The following is a 7,817-nucleotide window of genomic DNA, read 5'->3' as shown; positions in this document are numbered from 1 at the left end:
GAAGCTTTCCGGGCCATATAACATGAAGCTCATAAGAGCCATAATTAGGAAGTTCACAAAGAAATTTTAATCAGAACGCTCATGAAGAGCCTTTAATTAGGAGCTCCGGATAGCCATATATAGGGAAGTTCAAGCGAGCCATATCAGGACACTCACAAAGAGCTGCGTTTGTATCCGTAATATATGCAGGATCACAACTGATCATATAGCAGGACGCTCACAAAGAGTTACGGTAGTCTGCAACACATGCAAGATCACTACCGATCAGGATGCTCGTAGGAACCATATAACGGGAAGCTCGAGAGGGCTTATAACGGGACACTCGTAGGAGTTGTGGTGTGTCTGCAACACATGCAGGACCACAACCAATCAGGAAATCCTGTATCCATCAAATTCCATTATTCAAACGGGATTTAATATTTATCGGGCTTTGTCGAATATGTAACCAATTTCATATATTTGGCATTTATACAATTCACATACATAACATTTAATTCAAGCATATAAATATACACTATTTAGTTACACGAACTTACCTCGACAAATGTTCGTGTACGTAAAATCTATTAATTCGATATTTTCTCTTTTCCTCGTTCGAACTCTGAATTTGGTCTGTGCGAATATATATGAATGAATTTAAAATTAATTCATGTTCCTTTCAATTCAATTCACATCTTAGGAAAAATTACCATTCTGCCCCTAAACTTTTTATTAATGATGATTTTATCCCTAGGCTCGAAAAATGAAATTCATGCAATTTAATCCTTATTCCAAGCCTAGCCAATTTTTACATGTAAAATTTACAGCCCATGTATTTCATAAAATTTAGAATTTTTCCATCAATTTTACATCTTTTCAATTTAGTCCCTAAATCATAATTTCATCAAAATTCCCTTTTACAAAAGTTGTTTATCTATTAACAACCTTTCATTTTATACCATAAAACTTCATAATTCATCTATGTTCATCCATGGAAAAACCCTATTACCTTGATAACTTTGCAAATTAATCCTCGAGATAGCTAGATTAAGCTAGTACGACCTCGAAAATATAAAAATCATTAAAAACGAGCAAGAATACTTACCTAATCAAGCAAAATAAGATGGCTTGAGCTTAGGTTTCCATGACTAGGGTTTTCATGCTTTTAATTTGGGAAAGATGATGTAAATGATGATATTTTTTAATTTTTTTATCATTTATCATCTTTTATTATTTCACTTCCAATTTCATCCTTTTCTTTATTTTATTTTTCATGGATGAATCATCATCCTTAACCACTAAGCATTTTTAATGATCTATTTGCCATGTAAGGACCTCAAATTTTGAATTCCATAGCTATTTAATCCTTTTAGCTATTAGAACTCAACTTTTGCACTTTGTGCAATTTGGTCCTTTATCAAATTAAATGTGTAATTGGTAAAATTTCTTTACAAATTTTTTTATACAACATTACTATCATACTATAGACCATAAAATAATATAAAAATAATTTTTCTTTTGAAATTGGATTTGTGGTCTCGAAACCATTGTTTCGATTTTACCGAAAACGAGCTATTACACACACGCCCATGTACACGGTTGAGGAGAAGCGAATGACAACAACACATGATCTAAGTGAAACACGGCTTGGCGACACAACTGTGTAGGATACATGGCCTGGACACACGGGCGTGTCTTAAGCCGTGTGAACATTGACGGAAATTTTTAAAATTTTCTAATAGACTACACGACCTCAGAAAGATACACGGCCTGACCACAAAGCAGTGTACCCTCTTGGGGGTTTTCTTTTTCTTTTTTCCCTTTGTTCTTTCCTTCTTTCCCCCACTACCGTGGGTACCTACCCAACCACCCACCCTCCCTTGTTGTTTAAATTATTTATTATTAAATTAGTGTTATTATTATATTATTATTTCCATTTTTATTCTGCTAAGTTGGTTATTAAAATAGTATTAGATTTTTTTTATTTTCTTTTGAATTATTTAGATTTTATTTAGTTTTATGTTTTTATTTATTTTTCTTTTTATTTCTATTTCTATTTGTAATTTTCTTGTTATTTGTTTTTATTTTATTTTTCAGACTTATATGTTTTATTTTATTTTATTATGTACTTTATTGTTATTGTTTTGTCAACTGTTCTCTATTTGTTTTGCCACCTCTTTATCTGATTTTATTTTTCTCTATCTTCTTATTAGTGTGTTCAGAACCATATACTTAATTTAGGATCTTCGACATTTCTGAATTCCACTATTCCAACGAAATCATCCAAATTTAGAATAGTTTCAATTCTCTCCCTCCCTTATGATATTTTGCTTATTGGTTTATATTTGTTTGTACAGTGAGAGCAATGTATATCTTAAGTGCGGAGAGGATGTTATATGTTTATGTGATAAAGTCTCTGAATTATTGTTTCTATTTAAGTAATTTTCTCACACCTACCATTAAAGTTAATTTTTTTAAATTTGGAGTTTTTTTTTTGTTTGGGATTAATTTGTAGATGTTTGTGCATTGTGTAATTTATACTTTGAGACATGAGAGAGTCAAGCATGATAAGTTATTTTTCAAAAATAAATATTTTACTTTGACTCCCTAAACTGAAGAATTATTTTGAAATTTTAAATTTACAAATTTGACATCAAACCATAATTTTTTGTGAGCTTTTGAACCTATAGAACATATTTTTTCGTGCTCATTTTATTTTTGGTTGTGAGTTTGTCAAATTGATTTGTTATTCTAGAACTTGCTTCGGTTATATATGTCGAGACCACTGTACAACCCATTTTGCCCGGGCCCAGGCAAGCAAAAAAAAAACCAGCCCATTACAATTAAATAACCAACAGACCCAAAATGGCCCAAACCTAAACTATTTTCAGCAAAAAAAAAGAAAGAAAAGAAACTGTAATGCCCCCACGCCCGAGACCGTCGCCGGAGTCGAGTATGAGGTGTTACTAAGCTTAATTTAACATATTTAGAACTTTGGATTATTTATTTCTACATTCACAGCTTTTAAGGTACTTGCATCACAGTCACAAGAAAAATCATATCTTGAGTTACGAAACTCGAAATCAAGATCCGTAAATTTTTCTTAAATCTAGACTCATATACCTATCTACTAAATTTTTTCTAGAATTTTTGGTTGGGCCAATTAGTACAGTTTATTAGTTAAAGTTACCCCTGTTTCAGGACTTGACTGGTCTGACCTCTGTTTACTACAAACCACATTTCTCTCTGTAAAAAATCCATATGACTATGAGATTTGTTTCTAATGAAATTAGACTCAATAAGGATTCTGAGAATATAAAATACACTACCTAATTATATCTTTACAATTTATGGTGAATTTCTAAAGTTGGAACAGGGGATTCAGAAACTTCTATGACCCTGTTTCACTAAAATTCAAATATCTTGTAACATATAATTCCTTTACCTGTTTCATTTGTTTCATGTGAAACTAGACATAATAAGCTTCAATTTTATATGTATTCCATCACCAAGTTCAATTTCTATGATTTTTAGTAAATTTTTAAACTCGCGTCAGTGTTGCTGCAGTATTCTGTTTATGGCAAATTTCATCCCTTTTATGAGTTTTTATGCACTAAGTATCTTAATAATTTTCCTTAACATCAAATATAAGCTAAACTAAATATTTTCATAATTTATCATTATCAAGCATTTCCTCAACCATTCCATCACCATACCATAAGATCATTTACACAAAAAAAAGTATATTGCTATACATGCCATACTTAAATTTACAAGCCATTACCAAAAGTCTTCCGGATAGTGTGACTGAGCCTTCGACCTATCCCGACTCCTGAACTGGCTTGTCCAAAACTACAATGAGTAAGAAGGAGGGAGTAAGCATAAATGCTTAGTAAGTTCATATGCAAATAATAAGTAACATAACAAACAGTCATACCAATCAACATTAGCATGTATCACTAAAACACATATCACATTTTTAATCATTTTTCATCATCTTATTACCTTATCGTGGTTGTATCAATACTCAACCCGAGGGTTAAATACATACCTGTCCAAAATAACCATTTCACATCACTCACCAATACTTCTCTTTACATCTCGAATATTCCTCCATTGAGTAGAACTTTACCCGTTGAACACATCGGAATATAATTCGGATACATGGATAACTTGCACATAAGTGCCATATATGCAATCAAGCAATCATGTAACCCGCCCATAAGCGAACTCGGACTCAACTCAACGAGCTCAGGCGTTCGCATCCATAAGTGAACTCGGACTCAACTCAACGAGTTCGGATGCCTAGTTACATCTCACGAACTCGGACTCAACTCAACGAGTTCGGACATTCGCATCCATAAGTTAACTCGGAATCAACTCAACGAGTTCGGATGCTCAATCATCCTAGTGACATGTCACTTGTATCCTAATCTATTCCTAAGGTTCAAACGGGATTTTCCTCGAACACTTATCCTTGCCGTCTTCCGTAGAATGCCGAAATCAATACTCGGTAACAATTATATTTAACAAGTAGTCCACATAATTTACATATTATTTGAAATTAACCACAAAGCATATATTTCATAATAAAATTCAGCATAACATATAATTAACATCAATAAATTAAAAATAACCATTATGATACATTATTTACACATGAACTTACCTTGGTACCAAAATACAAAGATTTTGCAATTTAGTCCACAATCTTTTCTTTTCCTCGATTGAGGTCGATTCCACGTCTTTCTTGATCTAAAATAACACATTTAGCTTATTTAATACTCACATTATCAAATTAATCCTTAACTCAAATTTTGGCAAAATTACAATTTTACCCCTAAACTTTTGCATATTTACATTTTTCCCCTAGGCTCGGGATTAAAATTTATTCCTTATTCTTATGTTTTACAACATGCTGATCACTTTTCTCTTCTATGGCAACATCAAATTCTCACTCTAACATGTACTTGTGACTATTAGGTATTTTTACCGATTAAGCCTTTTTACTCGTTTTTGCTTAAAATCGAGTAGTACAAGTTGTCTAACATAATTTAAAACTTCATATTCTATCATAAAACATCAAAATACACAAATTTCACCTATGGGTATTTTTCCAAATATAAACCCTAGGTTAAATTATTGCTAACATAAGCTTTATCGAGTTACCGGGATCTCAAAATCGTAAAAATCATTAAAAACGGGGCCTGAAATCACTTACTATGGAGCTTGGAAGCTTGAAACAAACCCTATCTATGGAGAACCCTTGAAATTTCGCCCTAATGAAGAAGATGGACAAAAATTGGCTTTTAATTTTGTTTTTAATTCATTTTAATAACTAAATGACCAAAATACCCTTACTACTAAACTTTCCAAAAATTCCTTCCATGTCCTAATTTTGTCCATGAACTTAAAATTGGTCAAATTTCTATTTAAGACCTCCTCATTAGTATTCCAAAACAATTTCATACTAAAAACTTCTAGAATGCAAGTTTTGCAACTTATTCGATTTAGTCCCTACTTTCAATTTAAGCACTTTAGGCATAGAATTTCATCACGAAATTTTCACACAATCATGCAATCATATCATAAACCTAAAAATAATTATAAAATAATTATTTCTATCTCGGATTTATGGTCACGAAACCACTATTCCGATTAGGCCCTAATTCGGGATATTACAGAAACCCTAGCCGCCGCTCCTCCTAGCCTTTGCCACCACCCACTCTTCTGCAGCCACCTTTGCCTCTTCTGACCAGCGCCGCACCTACCCTCTGCACCACCGACTACCACCACTTGCGCCTGCAAAGAACAAAGAAAGAAGTGACAACAATATTAAAATAAAAACTTGTAAAATGGCTATAAAAGCCAAGCAAAAAACCATTTGTAGGGGATTTTGTTTGGCCTGAAATAAAAAGAGATTCAAGTACAAAAACAACAAAAAACAAAGCAGATCAGAAAAATCTAGAAACGTGTGAAAGGTCTTTTTTATTTTCTTTATTTTCGTTCTTTAAAACTGTTTATATTCAAGTTCTTTCATTTCCCTTTGTTTTTTTAAATAAAAACTAAATATATAAATATATATCAAAATAAAAAAAAGAAAAAAAACTTACCTTTTTAAATTTTTCGCCACCGTGGACGGCGGCTCTCCTTGTCGGATTTTGGGCAGTACTCAGAGAAAAAAAGGAGAGAAAGAAGTTTTTTTTTTAAAACAGCTGCACAAATGAATTTTTTTTCTTTAAATTTTTACTTTTATAAGCCCCCAAAACGACGTCGTTTTGGGACTTGCTTCATATGCCCAAAAAGGCGTCGTTTTGACCTGGATCGGACCGGCCCGACCCAAACCGCCTAGGATCCGCGTGTTTTTCTGTCATGGGATATTTGCGCCTTTGGCCCCTCCACATTTTCAATTTGTTTCGATTTTGTCCTTTTGCTTATTTATCTATTTTATAAATTTGGCCCCATTGTTTTGTCCTGTTTTCAATGAGGTCCCTGACCTATTTTCGCTCAGAAAAACGGACACATATCCAGATTTAGTTTTTTTACCCATTTGGTCCTTAGACTTTTGCGTTTTCTTTGTTTTAACCCTCATTTATTTATTTTGTGGTAATTTTACTTTTAAACTTCGTTTTATCATGATTTGGTCCTTAATTTGCTAATTTTTTTATCCTGTATTTTGGTTATTTATTTATTTGGTTTAAATTTATATATATTATTATTTTATATATTATTATCTATGTTAAACTGTTTAATATTATTAATTTCAAATTGTTTTGTACATTTTTATAATATGTATATATACGTACATACTTTTTATTTATTATAAATATATATTTTTTATATCTCATATTTTTATATACATATATATACGTATAAATATACATATATATGTACATATACATACTTAAATATATTTTTTATATTTCATAACTTTAAAATATGTGTACATACATATATTCTTCTTATTTTTGTAATTTTGTGTATATACACATGCATATATATTTTATATTTTTATATTTTTATTCAGTTTCTTTATTCATTCATTTATTTACATTTTCATTATTATTTTGAGAGAATGTTTTAATTTTATTTTCTTATTTACTTGTTATTTTATATGTAATTGATTTGTCTTTTTTTTCCTTGTCTTTATTTTTGTTGTGATTGCTTGTGTTATCTATGTTCACATCGTCATATTCATTATTGTCATTTATTAATGCGGCATTTATTCATGTATCAAATTTAATATTACATCAATCTTTATCCAAATTTGTAAAAAAGGAAAATTTTGAAAATAAAGACAATACTTGATATTTGGGATCTTCGAAAGGATTGAGCCCTAACGTATTGGGTTCCAATTTCTTTCGTTGAATTTAAATAGTCGAGAATGCTCTTTAATAAGAAAAATCATGAATAAAAAGCTCATTATCGGGAATTCAATACGTTGTGTCCTAACGCATTGGATATGACACGTTGTTTTCTCGAGATGAGGATTTTCCTAAAAAAATAATAAAGGTAATAGTCAATGTTTGGAATTTTGAGGAATTGTGCCCTAACATATTGGGCTGCAATTTCTTCATCTGACCTGAACAATTGAATATCCTTTTAAATTTTATTGCACGAGTTTTTTGGACAAGCTTATTTTTGAGGAAGTGAAATATCATGCCCTAATTCATTGGGTGTTACATTTTCTCTTTCTGAAATGAAAGGGTCTTAACAAGTAACTTGTTTTATATAAGTTAAAAAAAAAACAAAGGATCGTATTTTAAATCTCTTCAAAATTTTTAATTTTTGACATTAATACATTAACTAATCAACTAGGTACCAATTTTTGGGCGTTA

This window comes from Gossypium hirsutum, chromosome D10 (assembly GCF_007990345.1).
Source record: "Gossypium hirsutum isolate 1008001.06 chromosome D10, Gossypium_hirsutum_v2.1, whole genome shotgun sequence".
Taxonomy (NCBI): Eukaryota; Viridiplantae; Streptophyta; class Magnoliopsida; order Malvales; family Malvaceae; genus Gossypium; species Gossypium hirsutum.
This window is presented reverse-complemented; position numbering follows the sequence as displayed.